At 38.7% G+C, this 16096-nt stretch overlaps 1 protein-coding gene and 1 long non-coding RNA gene across 2 annotated transcripts in view; one reads left to right on the top strand and one right to left on the bottom strand.

Annotated features, from left to right (window-relative positions):
- Positions 1-16096, top strand: part of LOC100548128 (1-phosphatidylinositol 4,5-bisphosphate phosphodiesterase beta-1-like) — a 383894-nt gene that overhangs the window by 153194 nt on the left and 214604 nt on the right.
- On the bottom strand, positions 1686-16084 carry LOC116216286. Its single transcript, XR_004158758.1, has 2 exons — positions 14713-16084; positions 1686-1824 (listed from the first exon to the last, which is right to left on the bottom strand). It is a non-coding gene; the product is annotated as an uncharacterized LOC116216286 (long non-coding RNA).

Here is a 16096-nt window from a genome sequence, read left to right as displayed (position 1 = left end):
AGGTATTCTGATTACTACACTAAGCATGCTAAAGAAATGTAGATATTTTAGCTATAATAATACCCAGTAAGGGAGCAGTGTATAAACTTAAATTGAGTAAAAGGCCAGCAGATGTTGCGCCAAGATTAGGATATAACAATTTTGTGTCTATCTGAGATCTTCTCCTTGAAATATTTGTCTTGAGAGTTGTGTAACACCTTTCTTTCTGCACTGACCTCTGCGATAATGTGCATCAGGAATTTAATAATATCAAGAGAACCAGACAGCAGCCTGGGAGTTAGTACAAGGGCACATGAATAATGGCATTATTTCCAATCAGAAAAATTCTAAATTTAAATCTATTACTGAAACTAACAGCATACTATACAGCTCTGCACCTTATGTACCTACACAAAACTGGTGGATAACAGGAAACAATAAGGCTTGAAGAAAAAGCCGGGGAAGAAATCTCCATGAGCACGTAGAAGGGAAAATTAAATGTTTAGTGTTATTTTGCCTTCATTTCAAGGTGATTTTAAATATAAATATCCTTCCCTGAATAAAGTGAAAGGGTAGGTTACAACATGAAAAAAAAATACATGAATTGGAAATTCTTACTTGCTTGGAGCTGTTCATTGTCTTCAACAGAGGCATTTCATACAAGGCAAGGATAGATGCTTGCACTTGCTATCTGTGTACACCATAACAAAGTGAAGGGCTAGACTTTTGTTTAACTTAAAATTATCTTCAGCAAAGCTATTGATGTGAATCCCAGAATGCAGGACAGTTGTGTGCACTACACATGTGAGCGTTTAAAACAAACCTTACTTACACACATACACGTAACTGCCACTGAAAATGTTCAACAAAGTGAAATGCTTTGAATGGGGATGGATTCCTGTTTTTGGGATTTTTGTGAGTAAACATGGCATAACTGAAAAGCAGATCTGTTGTTATCATTAAGGGTGTCATCTGCACGTAAGAACACAAAAGTAATAACCTGCAAAATTAAGATAGCGTAAATGTGATTCTACCATTTCCCAGGAGCGTCTGGCTTTGCAACTTTAGCAGTGTCTGCACAATGCAGGGCTTTTTTTTCTTTTATGATAATAAATTAATTCAGCATTTATAGTCAGGGAGTTCTAAAAGTAACAATGCTAATTCATTGCCAGAAAAAAAAATGAGGCTTTCCCCTCTGAACAGCAGGAAGATGATCCAAAACTAATAATGTTAGCGGTGATTCCTGTTCTGTTTTTATATGGTCGAAAACAGGAAGCTGCCTGACACTGATAAAAACCTCTTCTGAAAAGTTGTCATCTATATTCTAAATTATTCAGTTGAATGCATTGTCATTACATGCATACTAAACAGGAAGCAGGTTCTTAAAAGATGAGCTAACAAAACAGTGGGTTTGCAGCGCTGTCTTTTTTCTTGATTTTGTTCCTTCTTTGTTTTTTGTTTTGTTTTGGTTTGGTTTTTTTGTGGAGAAATGTCTTATGTACTCTTTTTCACAGTGTGTTAACCAATTATAGACATGAAAGATGAAAAACACCTATTATTTCATTTAAATCTTCCCTTAACTATTGTCATAGCTGGCAAACCCACTTCTTTTTAAACACAGCTTGCAAGCTCCTCTTCCATTGTACAGAGAGTATATTATACAGTAAAAAATAAATAATTAAAAATAATCATTGTAACTTCCTTACCTGTCCAGGAGATGTGTATTTCCAAATTCCAAGATCTCTGCCAAGACATCTGCGAATGATGCTTTTATTTACTACAAATGTAGTTTCCTCTCCTGCTCTTGTCCACAAATCCATTTCCATAGGGCTTCTCTTGTAGCGTCTGCAAAACACAAAGCTGACAGTGAGCACATGCTGTGTTAGAAAGGTAAAATCACCTGGATTTTATTAAAAGAGAAGACAAAGTAGACTCACAGTGAAATACAGCACCACAAGTGAGCTTTTTCTTTTTGCTTCAATACTTTATAAACTGCAACATTATTGGCAATGGGGAAATGGTAATATATTTCTCACCATTGTGATGGGGGTTTTAGTTCTAAAGGGAGATCTTGCAAAAAGTAGGCTGGCAGAAGTCACTCTTTATATGTGTATAGAATAAACTACTTAAACTGAACTGCATTATCAAGAATAATCTTTTTATGTATTGAAAACAAAACAGGCTTTGACTTCAGACTTAGGTTGATGATTGGAAATCAGTACAAACTTCATTGAAGAACCAAACTTATCAATATGTACGTGGTTACATACAGTCGCCTGCTCTTGGGACACCTGCACTCTGTCGCAATATCTGCTTATATTTTCAGCTTCCTTTAGGTCAAGGGAAGCTTGTTGTGAGCACTAAGATGTCAAGAACAGTGAAAAAAGTATCTCAGATAATAGGTCCTTGGAGAATCAAGGATTTTAACCCACTGTCGAAGTAGAATGACTTTGAGTCTTCCCCAGTTTTGCCTTTCTTATCCAGTCACACAAGATGAGTTTCTTTGTAAGGGGCAGCAACACCCTAAGATCAGTTCAGACAAAAGATCAAGGCTGTTCCCTTAGGAACAACAACAACTTTTTTTTTGTGAGGCTGAGAAGTCCACTTGCATCCATTATCTCTAATAAGAATGGACTGAGGTTGACTGGGTAACCAGCAGTCTTCAGGATGGCAAAGTAGGGAGCATGTACAAAATGTTTAAATAAACTCAAGGAGGATGGTCTGTTGTAATGTAGGAAACAAATCTCCAAGATACTACTATTGAATCCGAGGTTCCAGAAAAATATTCAGAACTATTGACTTGGGAAAGAGTGTTATTGCTTAAGTGAATATGGCTCACCAAGCTTCATTTTGACAGTTCTTCACTTTTAACATATTAAGAACCAATGATGAATTTCTATTACAGTAGAATAATATGTCTGGAATTCATTCTCTGTTTCATTACTCTAGCATAACACTAAAAGGAATTATTGTTTGGTTTTCATTTTTGGATGTATTCCCCTGTTCTCATGCAATGTTAGGCAGAATTGCACCATTTAATGGTTAAGAAAAAAAGACAACACCAGGAAAGCTGATTTCTCACCTATGTCTTACTGCCTGGAGTTCTAAATTAATTATCCATCTTAAGGGAAAATGGATGTTCAATAGGGAATAGGGGACAGCTGTTGAAGAAGAGTATAAATAGGAAAGGATTTGAGAGCAAAAGAAAAATGTGCACTTTGAGCTAGAAATATGTGTAAGGCAGAAAAATGTTCTTGATTTTAGACTTTTAGGATGAACTTGACTCTAATACACTGAACTTATCAAGACCTAGGTTTTTCTAGTTTGTTTGTTTTGTTTTAATTCTTTGGTAATAAAGCCTGGGGGAAGGACAAAGGTGTGCTCTTACCAGGAAGGTCACTACATATGGAGGTGTGTGACCTATGGTGCTGGGGCATCCTTTGTGAACACCCTACTCTGCAATCTGTCTGGGTGTGACACAGTGCATGTGACTTCTGAATACAAGTGTGAGAATTGCATTCTGCACTGAAGTTACCTCAAGTTACAATAAATATTCCTTTGCCCACTGCTGCGATGCCAGTGCCTGCCTGTGTACATAGTGATTCTGTACGTATAGTAGGTCTGCACTTGATTTCTAGTATCCATAAAGACAAGACCAAAAGAATACAAGATTTGTAGCAGTGATTAGATTATTGATCTACCACAAACAGAGTCCAACAGAGATGAGAATAATTTTACTTTTCCTTCCATGTCTTGATAATCATAACATCTGAATCACTGTACAAAAACAGAATCATAATGTAGGCTAAATGATTAGAGAGAGAGATAAGAAATACTAATTTCTTCAAATTATGGCTACCTAGATATGATAAAAGAAGAGAGCAGGATCACAAAGAGAACTTGATTATTACTATTACATCTTTTTAAGCAAGTAAAGTTGGGAAAATGAAAGTTTCTTTCAAGGCTTAAAGTAGACTGTAAAAACTGCACCACAGAGTTTCACAATAACTTCTGGAAAAAAAAGAAATAGTTGAACTTTCAAAAGTGGAAAAATACACTTTTTTTCAGACAACCATGAATTCTGATTGAAAGTTTTTTCCCCAACTGTTACTTCTGTCTCATCCTTTTTCTGCCAGTATTTAATTGGGGATTCCATACACAAAAAAGTCCTACCTGTTCTTTCTTTCTTCAAACTAGTGAGTGGAATTACCTCTTTTATGACTTTCCAGATAAGTACAATTTTAGATTAGAGTGTTTTGAATGTACCAGCTTTAATTAGGAGTTGCTAAAATAAGATTTCATACCAGCCCTGCAAGTGCTCATTGATTGTTATGAATCTGAATTATTTTTGTTTTAGTTAAACTCTTTTTCGTGGTTTCTTTATCTGCATTGACATATGGAACTTATACTGCTGTAATGGCTGCTGTGCAATATGGGAAAGAAAAATTAGTTAGCTCTGGATGCTCTGCTACCACAAACCTCACACAGCCATCTAGATGCATTCTACAATGCCTAGAGACAAATGTCTGAGAAAATGGTTAAAGAAGTCAGTACATTGAGCCATCGAAGTTGAATGATTTGAAGGTTTCTCACATTTCACGTCAGGATTATTTTAGAGTGTTGAATCTGGCACAATTCAAAGCCATGAGCCTTCTCTTGGGGACAGATACTTCTTGGGGAGAAGCAGGCTAATGCTAGGTACCTCAGTACAATCCTTGAGCTGCTCCATTTACTTCAGGCTTTCACTGATGAGCTCTGGTTGAATTAGGTTCCTGGCTCTGGAGATGTAAAGATTTACACTGCTTGCACTTGTGCCTATAGACTCTAAAGTCAATTGTCTCCTAAGTATAATATAATATTCAGATGATTTCAGTTATCTACCCCAATATATAAATTTCAGCCTAACTAGTATAAATTGTCAGTACCTTTTACCTCTGGCAGTCTTATTTGCTGAAGGCACAGCGTGGTGCCAGCACGTCTATCCAGGTTGGTCATTAAAAGCACACGAGCAGGCTCATGAGAAAAGAAACAAGAGAAAAAAAAAAAGAGTATTTCTCTTTTAGGTAAAGTCCTGCTCTTCCCAGCTTTCTGCATGAAGCCAGATAGTTGAGTGAAATGCTACTGGAAATATAGGAAGAGTCGTCAGTGTACACGTTGAGTTTTTTGTTTTTGCTTTTTTTAAAGATTCTGGAGATTGAATATGTGGGAGGAGGACAGTGTACAAGAAACAAAGGAGAGTGCAAGGGGAGGTGTGTTAAGCCTACAGAAACTGAAGGAGCTCGTATCTGATACAGCTAGATCACAGGGCACTGAGCTAGGGAATGCTCAACTTGAGCAGTAATAAGACACCCATCCACTCTTCGAGAACAAATAAAAACAACTGTTGTGCATGAATATGTGCACTTTTTTGTTTGTTTCCCATGGTAGAGGGACTTCATGTAACTCTTTAATTTAAACCAGCAAAATTGGAGCAACAAAGAATTAATTTCTCTGGGTCTTGTTCTGTAAGCATCAATTATAATGTTTAATCTACATGAGGTGCTGCTAAGATTAGCAACCACCTCTTTATTATGCTGCACCCAAAAGCATTCATGTGTGTTCAGATTAAGATGTAAGATCATACAAATATTAATTCTGGAATCAACCAAAGTTAACAGTTGTTTTTTTTCCTCCTAAGGGTATAAACATTTTTTAGATTAGATATTCATGTTCCACTAAAATACATTTTTAAGAGAAATTTCTCAATAAGAGCTTTGCTTGACAGTGAGTAAAAAAACATACTATCAGAAGGTACAGAAGAAATAAAGGACTAGCCTTATTTACAGCAGTGATGCTGGCAATCAAGACTTTGATACTTGCTGAAAGAATTTAACTGATATTAGAGAAAGGAGGGATGCACTGCTGTGAACATGTAAATCATTTATGCTCTCAATTAAAAATTTACTCAACACCTACAGTTTTTGCCTGAGATGTCACTGGAGGGGTGGGGAAGGGAGGATGGAAAGGTAACTCTGCTGCCATCTCCTCCAAGGACATATCTTGCCTTTTAAAGGACATTCAGTTTTGTTCTATATTTGCAGTTTAATCAACCTATTAATTATCTTTGGAATAAATTTGTGTATTTTTGTCTTCCTTTGTATTTTGTCCCTTCTCTGTTTTCTTTTCGTTATAGCAGATCGTTGCTTTTGCTTTAATGTAGCATATTTTAACTCCTATTTTCTACCATGTCCTCTTTCTTGTCATTATTCTTCTTGTGTGTTCTCTCCTTCATCTGCTTGTGCTGCTTTCCTTTTCTACAGAGATTATCTTTGTTGTATTAGTCTCTCTCCCCCCACTCCTATATTTGTGTTCAATTCTCATGACTGTTTTCTCATTTAGGTAGGCAACTCAAAATAAAATAAAATAAAAATAAAGGAACATAACAACATAAAAAAACATAAGAAAGCAAAACAAAACAAACACCCACTATTGCCATGTCTGTGCTGTCCAGAAATCATGGCATGTGCTGGCTGTTAGGATAAGAGATCATCATCATTATGGAGAGCACTCACAGGAAATACTAAACCTGGTGTTCAAAGTTTATCAGGGCTAGGAAAAAGAAAAGCTGATGTTTATGGTTGTGTTGGTATTCAGGCTAGGTCAATCTGTAGATTATCCATCTGCTGAAAGGTAGAGGTTCTAATTGTTTTTATCCATTCTCCTCCGTTTTCTGGAAAACATGTCTAGGGCAGAAAGATGAGGAATGTCTGTCTTAACTCTGTGCAACAAGCCTCCATACACAGAGATTTCCCCTGCCCCTGGTAGCAGCAATTATATGGTAATGATACAGTTGAATCTGGAGCTGATCTTCAGTTCATTCTGCTCTTTTTCTTTCTTTAAATGATGGGGACAATCATACTTGAAGCATCAGTTACAAAAAATAATATCAGATTGTCCTTCTTGTTAAGGTAATGCTATCAGGAACGCCCAAGTTGTCTTTTACTTTTAAGAATGCTATTGCTGTTCCTTGACTATCTATATGATATGTTTTGTGATTCAGTTTGACAAATGACGGTCCTGAGAGGCAATCTAACTAGCATTCTACTTACTCTCTCACTTTGGGCCTTGTCCACCATCCTTGATGTTGGCAGGGCTGACATTGAAGACATTGAAAAATGTAGGTTTTTGTGTTGTTATTTTGTTTTGCTTTTTTAAGTCAAAGCACACACTTCAAATCCATTTTGCATTCTGTTTTTTCTTTAAACAGAATTATGCAACACTTATAAGCATGTGTTAAAAAAATGAATAACATGATACATAAACTAATGTCAGCAAGGATAAATAAATTAAAAGAAAAAAAAAGGTGTGAGTGTGGAAGGAATAACCCAATCTCTTATTTAAAGCTGTTTTGATTTTGTACACAGGCAGAGCTGGCACACACTGTAGTATTAAACTTACTGTGCACCCAGGCTGGGATCATTATATACTCTAAAGGACATTTTTTAGATGGCATTTTGTATCTATAATTTCAAACAATGTAGGTTTTCTTAGTCAAAGCCTAGATTTACCGCAGTGTATTCAAAAACACTGACCTTAGGAGAAGAATATTAAAAAGAGGAATTTTCTGGCCCTTAATAGAAACAACCTAGAAATTATTATTATTATTATTATTATTATTATTATTATTATTATTTAACATCTGTATCATTCGTATGTGGAATAACTTCAGCTAACTGACTCTAGGGAACCTACTTCAGCTGTGGATGATGCAGATGATCTGCAGATGTCACTTTCAACCCCTCCAATTCTGTAATTACTTGTCATTGCTGTTATATTATGAAATGTCACTGTACTATCCTATACTGGACCTCAGTAGGAGTGGTGTCAGTGTTCTAGTCTATGGACAAGCTTTGTAGTTGCGTAGAGCAGAAAACACTAATTGAACTTTAGGAACTGAAGAATTTCTTGGTATTTTAAATTTTTCTTTGCATGTACTAACTGCGCCTTGAAATCCCGTTAGTTTAAATGTTGCCTTCATGATTGTACCTTCCTAGTTTTGTGGGATCCTGGTATGCATGACAGTTTGTTGACAGTGCAAGCTTGTGACAGAGCTTCATCTCCCAGGTTGTTTTTCAGCTCACATCTGTACCTCATTTCCTGTAGCTCAAGAAGAGCTTATGGCTGTAAGCAACAAAACAACATGGGACAAGGGTCTGTAGCATCATACACTTCTAATGGGATCGACATCCTCTGTAATCCATAACAATGCCTCCCAATATTCCCGCAGTCTTACTTTAGTCTGGGGGCAACTGATATCTTCTCAATATCAGAAACCGACATGTTAGCTCCTAGTTTTTATTTTGAAACTTTAAAAATACTTATATATATTGTGACCAATAATTTTTTTGATTAGCTGACTGGTGAGGCTGCTTCTGTCTCTTCCTTTCTACCCTAATTTCAAGATCCTACTCCTCACTTGCAATTTGGGAGGGAGGGAGGAGAAAAATGGCATTTTGCAAACAGTATCAGGAAGAATTAACAGTTCATAATGGTATAGGCAGTACTTTGGCGTAACTACAAACCTCATTCATCATTCAGAAATCATTTATGTTTCAAAGCAGTGAATTATTCCTGCATGAGCTGTGTTTTCATTTGGTAGTCAAAACCCATGCTGTAACCTTAAATAAAAAAAAATTAAAAAATTATACTTCCAGTACTGTAGTAGCTGAGTAGCAAACAAACAAATGAGCAAAATAAGACTCCAAAGCTTTCCAGATGGCTGATACTCAGTGATGTGCATTTTTTTCTCTGGAGCTTCAAAACATATTTAAATTATGAAATTTGGTGTGCTTACAAGAACTTGGCAAGCATTCATTAAGGTTTTAGTCTGAGAAGTGATACTACGAAGTTAGAGAACAGAAGATGAGCAATTGAGAGCTAATGTCCTAGTGCATGTGCAGAACTGTAAATGTGACCTGTAGCATGTGATGCTGATTCCCTGGCTCTGACTTTGTGAAGGGTCATGTTCTTGCTGTTTTCCCTGGTGGAATTGGTGAACTGGTGAAATTGCACCGGTAATTTATCTGCCCAAGTTCACTTCCTTAACATCTCCTGCACTCTGTCTCTAACTTCTGCTGAGGCCAGGTCACTTGATGCAAGCTTCACCTGCTTCTGACAGTGCTTGGAGGTAGCTGGCACACACCTGGCTGTGTGCCTGCAAATCCCTCTGTGCTGCTGGGGTAGACTCAAGTTTACTCAAGCCCTACAAGTAGAACTCCTTCCTTTTCAGGGTCAATAGGAAAGGCTGTGGTTGGTTGTCCGGAGTTAGAGATTGTAGTAGCAGATGGTGCAAAGTGAGGATGAGTGGAGGATGACAACGATGGAACCACAAATAGTAGTTTTTACTGTTTGTTTTGAATATATTCTGAGGCTAGTCATGTTGAGTTTTCAACCTGGGATCAACTTGGCTAGCAGGAAATATCTTGTTCTCTAAAATCAGGGGAAGAACAGCCCTGTGAGGCAATGGTGGGGACAAAGACTGGAAATATGTCTCTGACAGCATGTCTGTATTTGAGAGAAGTGGACACCTTCATTTGTGTCTCAGCTCTTGCTGTCTGCAATCACAGGAGTCTTTCTCAGGCTCCTTCAAGCCCATCCAGTGTAAGTTCTTAAGGGTCAAGAGATAAAATCCTGTTACGCAGCTTGAGGAGAAAGCCATTGACTGATTGAGGCTGCTAATAAGGCCATCACATTTTGTTTCTTGTACAGCTCGTTGTCTGTGTGATGTTGTTTGTCACTGGCCTGATGGTGGAGATTGCTGCCCACTCCTCAGCAAGAACATGTTGCTTACTGTACATCAAGATACAGGTTTAAGAACCATAAATGAAGAGAAGAAATGCAACAATTTATTTTTATTTTTTTTTAAAGCCACTTGTGGCCTTCTAGTTACCCTAGTACCCCTGGGATCAGTAAGAGTATTAACCATTGTGAGATACTGCACAGAGTTGATCTCTGTTCAACACTAGATAATAGACAAATCACTCAGAATTACTCATCTGTAGCTTAGCTACTCAAGAAGATGATGTGGCAACTATTCATATCAAAAAGAAGGAGAAGACAGGTAACCACAGTTCCCTTGTGTGAGCTCTATGCATGCAGGGGACCCACTAGCCATCCATTCTGCAGTGATGTCAGAAGTACCTTAAAAGGGACCTCCTGTAACCCTGTCCCACTGTTCCCCAATAGGGAATGCCACTGCCATTGCTATTGCATTAATGCCTCGTTCTTGCTGCCCCTACCAGAGTAACATCCTGCAGTAAGCAGATGTATAAGTATTCAAGTGACCAGCCTGCTCTGCACCTACCAAAGTGTAGCTTGTTGTCTACTTCTTGTTAAAAGTGGTTCCTCTGGGGCTCAACCAGCTGCTGTCTTCTGCATTTGTGGACTCCTGCCATGTGTCACTGCTAGTAAATAAATTAAAAACAACTGCTGATAATCAGGTGAGTAGATAAAAAACAGCACAGCAGGAGCTGTGCTTAAGCCTGCGCAGTGGATATGGTGGGACTTCTTTTTAATAAGTCACTGTCCATCAAGTCACTATCAAGTAATAACCTGCAGATGGCTCAGCAGTGGGTGGCATTAACATATTCAGGCCTCTCTGGCACACAGGTGCCCTGCACTGTCCTTTCCACTGTCCTTCTTTGCCAGCAGACAGCCTTGTGTTTTGTCACTGACTGTCAAACAAGGTGAACAACTCATGCTTGCTGTCATACAAAATACAAAATACATTTGGCTGACTCCCAGTGGGCTTACATACCTTCATGGAGAAAAACAGTTAAGTCCTTTTGATGTCACTAACTTTTGCAGTGGTACCAGAGGAAAAATGTGTCAAGCAACAGCAGAATTAAAATACCAAGGCTTTCAGACAGTTTGCTGATGTGATCTTTCTTTGCTATCCAGAGTCACAGTCTGAACACTCACAATGTCACATTCAAGGAACATCTCTGATGTTGGTGAGCATGGAAGGCAACTATGTGCTCTACATGCTCTCAGACTTGGACCGCACAAATGACACAGATGACATCAAGGCTGACTGCACTTCAGTAAGACCAATGATATCATGCCACAATTTCTCAGGGAAGTTTTGAGAAAGAGAAAAAACCCTAAGCCCTAGAAAAGGAAAAACACAAAGGTATGCCAACAGGAGAGAAATACAAGGTAATGTTGTTAGTTAAGTCAGCTTTTCTGGAAAATTTAAAAGAAAATATAGAGAAGATTCTGGATAATTTTACATTGGTCTGGAAGGAACCTTCTATTGCAAGCAGAATGTCGTATAATCCATGATAAAATCTTGAAAAAGAACAGACTAAAGGGTCTCTATTCTTTACTGTGCCAATTGCATAGCTGCTGCAAGTACTTGCTACTAATGCTCTTAGGGAGTGTCTTCAATTTTCCTGCTTAATGGAGGTAAATTTCCTATCCATGCATTTTATAATAAACCAAATGACAAGTATGGAGATATTAGAATACTGGGTGTTGAATAACTCTTAATGGTACTGAAAACAAGGAACAGGCAACAGCTAAGCTAAAAAATCAACCAGAAAAATTCACAGATTGGACTACTTTGTCCTCTTTTAGGGTTTAACTCTCCCATGTCTGGAAAATCTTAAATTAACAAATCCTTGCATTTTTTATTCATACTTAGAGAAGTTCTCAGCGCAGATTTCTTATAATTGGTTATCATAAAAGCTCTGTTTTTGTCTCTGCTGCATAATCCAGCTTCTAGAGAAGTCTTCTCTAGCCACATGTTTCTGTTCTACTGCATTCAGTAGATTTGGAGTCCAAGACTGAGGACAAGTATGTTGCAATACAATGAGGAGACTACTTAATATTCTGAGTAGATTCCCACCATACTTTTGAGAAGTAATATTCACTCAATTTACTATGGAAGTAAATTCAAAACCTCAAAAACAATAATTGCATTGCTTGTCATTAATATTTTGTTGTAGGCAGAGGAGAAACATTCCTTATGTTCCCACTTGTTCCTATTCATGTGTTTTTGAATGTGTCTAGCTTCCTGAAAAGCCTAGGAAGAAGCTAATTATCAGAGATGATTTTATTTCATAATGAATCAGGGCTAAGATACTGGAAGAGATCTTGTTTGTCAAGCAAGCTAATGCTTAATAAGGCAATCTCACTTTTTTTTTAATATCAAAGCATTTAGTATGGTATGTGTCTACAGCACAAATGTATCATAGCTGACACAAATGATCAGAATCATGAATGGTCTGGAACAGGATGGTATTTACAGATGTGGAAAGTGAACAATCTTGTGAAAAACATGCTGCAAAAAAATGAAAGTTTCAGAGGAAAATCTTTTTCATTATGCTGTGTCCTGTCTAACCAAAATACCTGCGTAGCCAAGCATTTTGCAAGGGAGAGCTGGTAGTGACATCTACAGTTAAAACTGCCTCACACTTTCAGTTTTTTTGCCAAAATTTTAATTGCCCTGACTAAAATATTCTAAGCTTGCTGTCTACCTCAGGCTGCAACAAAATGGTTCAGCAATGCTCAAGAAAGAGTTATTGGGGGAAAAAAAAGGCATTTTAACTACAATTATTTAACTTCATCATATCACTGAGTATGGTGATATCCAAAAAAAATTTTGCCTTACCTGAAAAAAAACACAAAAACAAAAAACAAACTCCTTTGTGTGGATATTCTGACACGTAGTAGGTTTGTGGTTCTAAAGTGTCCTGCACTCTGATGTTAAGTAAGAAATAAAAATGGAAGGCTCAAGTGACTTTATAAACCTATCAAGGAATGTATTTGGTAAAGTAATTTTTCTGATTGAGCTAGTTTCCCTGAAGAAAGCTGTAATTTTTAGCCAACACAATTGTGTGCTGTGGCTTACTACCTCTCATGGAGGCAGCCATATTAAATTCTGTCTGCTTCAGCTAATCACTTCAGCGATTAGATCTTCTACTATATTTCCTGCAGCACTATGTTCTCAACTTATGTGAATTATTAGCACTGCTCACCTTTTCCTAAACCTTCTAAGTTGCCAAGGTGTAATCTTCAGCACTGACAGACTTTTACATGTACTCTTTTAACACCAGAGCTGAAAAACATTGTCCTGCATTGAGAAGTCCTTTTAAGTGGGGAAAATACTAATATTTTGCAAGGAAGAAAAAGAAAGGGAACATCTGTATCTTGTCCACAGCAAAGCAGCAAGTCAACTTAAGTACAAGCTGTAAAATTTGTAGTTCCCGGATTCGTTCCTAACTTATTCCAAACTGGTTAAATAACACTTTTTTTTCCCCAATTCATTGGAAGTGCTGCTGAAGTCAGAAGGATATTGGTGGAGAAACAAGGATGAAAGTGTCATCATCAGTTGCAGCTTGTTTAGAAGTCTAGTTTGTAAACAAAATTGTAGCACAACAAAGCTTGTAATGATGGAATTGATCTAGATCTGTGGGCTGACCCTATCTCTTAAGGCTCCATGGGAGATTCTCTGACCCTCTGCATGGCCTAATTTCCATTCCTTCAGATGCGAAGTCCACTTGCTGTTAAAACTGACATTGTTAGTACCTGCAGTATTCTTGCAGAGCCACAGACCTGGTAACTTTCTTTGACCACCTTTCTTTCAATGAATGAGAGACATCAAGCCATGTAGGTAACTTCAGAAAGTGTGCACGAGAACAAAGTAAGGCCTTTTGTAAAGAAACTGTACTTTCACTGATTCTGAGATAATACTCTTTGTCTGCATTTCACGTGGTTACTTAAACATTTCAAGTCTCTATACTTTGCGCTTTTTGTGTGTGTGTGTGTGTGTGTGTGGTTTTAAAAAGATAATAAGCCTGAATTTAATCCTGGAATAAAACGCCCTTGCATAGATCAACCATGGCATATTGTCATGCAGAAGCCATTCTTGTGGGTGAAGGAGAAAAGAAATTATGAGAAAAGGCAGATATCATTAAGAACCAGAATACTATCTACACTTAGAGCTGTTGCAAGTTCTATAGGCCTGAACTCAAACCACACAAGTTTTCTAGTGAGAGTCAAATAGTGTTTGCTAGCGAGTAAGCGATTACTCATCACTGGAATTAAAATAATTGTCATTATTACTTTTATATTTTATAACAATTAACATACTCCCAAACCAACCAAAGAAACATGCTACTCCAACAGCTATGAAAAAGACATGAAGTGTATGTACACCTTCATATGTATACATGCAAATCATAGAGTCGCAGGGATTAGAAGGGACCTCAAGATATTGAGTCCAACCCCGCTGCTAAAGCATGTACCCTACAACAGCTTGCACAGGTAGGCATCCAGATGAATCTTGAATTCACCTCTGTAGAAGGAGACTCCACAGCCTCTCTTGGCAACCTGTTCCAGTACTCTGTCCCGTATCCATTTCATTTATTTAGAGACAAGTACTTCTGGAATGACAAACAAACCTTTCTTCCCTAGCCCCATGTCCATCTCATGCTAAATCTGATGTCCTCCAACTTCATTGGCTGTAACTACTGCTCTGGCATTCCTCCAGCTCATGCGCTTCTCATTCCTGTTTCTTTGGTGTTTTCTTTATGCTCTTCCTTTGTCACGATGCACCTTACCTAAGCCTTATCTGTAGGCTCACTTCCCTTCATATATTTCTGAATACCTACTTTTACCACCATGCCTGTGAGGAATTTCTAATTGAGTAGACACAAGCAAATAAAAACGTCCGCTTAGAATAACACTTACCTCAGTGATAGAAAAGTCTCAGTGGGAAGGTGTGCTGTGCTGATAGGCAGTCCCAGAATCGTGTCATTGTTGCTCTTGCTCTCATCACCTCCTTTCCATGGCAGCTCCAGGAACACCATGCCAGCTCTCAGAGGCAGAACAATTTCTATCATATCATATATGATATGATATCATATCATATTGTGGTACAACATTTAGCACCAACAGTTCATGCTAGAACTTCATAGTTTGTGGTACAAAATGATATAAATTTTGTCAGTTGCCCATGGAAGCGCTTGCTGCTGTGCTACCAGACTGAGCAGTTCATGGCAATTCAACACCTTATGACAGTCTAGCCAAATTAGTTTAGGTTTTTCTATGCTTGATTTCTCAACTCTTTCTCCACAGCTTCCTCAATTTACCCCAGGTCATGTCCCCAAGCAGGGCCAGCCATCCTTCCTTACTCCCAAATGCTATCACAGGTTTGGTGTCAGTGGCACTTTGGGGTCGCCCAGCCCAAGGCCCTGGGAGGCCAACGACAGCAGTTTGCTAATGATGAAGTCGAAAAGGGTGGCTGTAGAGAAACAACCTGCTCTGGCTGTAAAACTCTGCACTTTGTTTGTCTTTGTGGGCGTTTATGATTTTCCTAGATGCAGAGGAAAAGACTTGTCACAAAAAGCCAGAGAAGGGAGGGAAAACCGCCACTGGGCACAATGATAGCAAACAATGGCACAGGGAGCAGGGTGTTACAGGGCCAACAACGTTGCAGTGGTCTGCAGTTAGGTTGGGGGGTATCTGCAGAGGGGATCCCACATTTCTGACCGTGGGTTCACCCAGAGGAACTCAATGCAGGCCACGCAAGCTGAGCTGCTTCTTGCTTCAAATAAACCTCAAGTTGTCCCATTGCAATTTGGAGACAAAAATTCAAAGAAAAATCATAACGGTATAAAAAAGGCAGCCGACCTCACAGCGTGATTTAAGGCACGGCCAGGTCTCAAGATTACCACAGAAGACTTTACGAGGCGCTTTTCGCTCTGGACCCTTTCTTTGATGATCGTCTGTGGACTCAGATGGTCAGCTCCTGCGGTACGGTAACGCTGTCTGCAAACCTTCCCCTCAGACTGAGAGAACCGGGGTTCCTCCACCCCTATCCCCAATCTTTATCCCCCCCCCCCGGCAGTGCATTCCTGTCAAGCTCGGAAGGCCTGGCCGCAGCAGGGAACGCGGGGAGGGGGATTTCTTTCACGCCCATTCAACCGCCCTTTAAAAACATGTAGTAAACACAATCACGCCGGCACGGGCATCCTCGTCGAAACACCGCCCACGTAGACAGTCCATGAAGCGTATGCGTGTATATACATACACATGCCTGTGTGTTCCATAGAATAGAGCACGGCCGTGCGTG

The sequence above is a fragment of the Meleagris gallopavo genome, chromosome 2 (assembly GCF_000146605.3).
Source record: "Meleagris gallopavo isolate NT-WF06-2002-E0010 breed Aviagen turkey brand Nicholas breeding stock chromosome 2, Turkey_5.1, whole genome shotgun sequence".
In the NCBI taxonomy this organism is placed as follows: Eukaryota; Metazoa; Chordata; class Aves; order Galliformes; family Phasianidae; genus Meleagris; species Meleagris gallopavo.
This window is presented reverse-complemented; position numbering and strand designations above follow the sequence as displayed.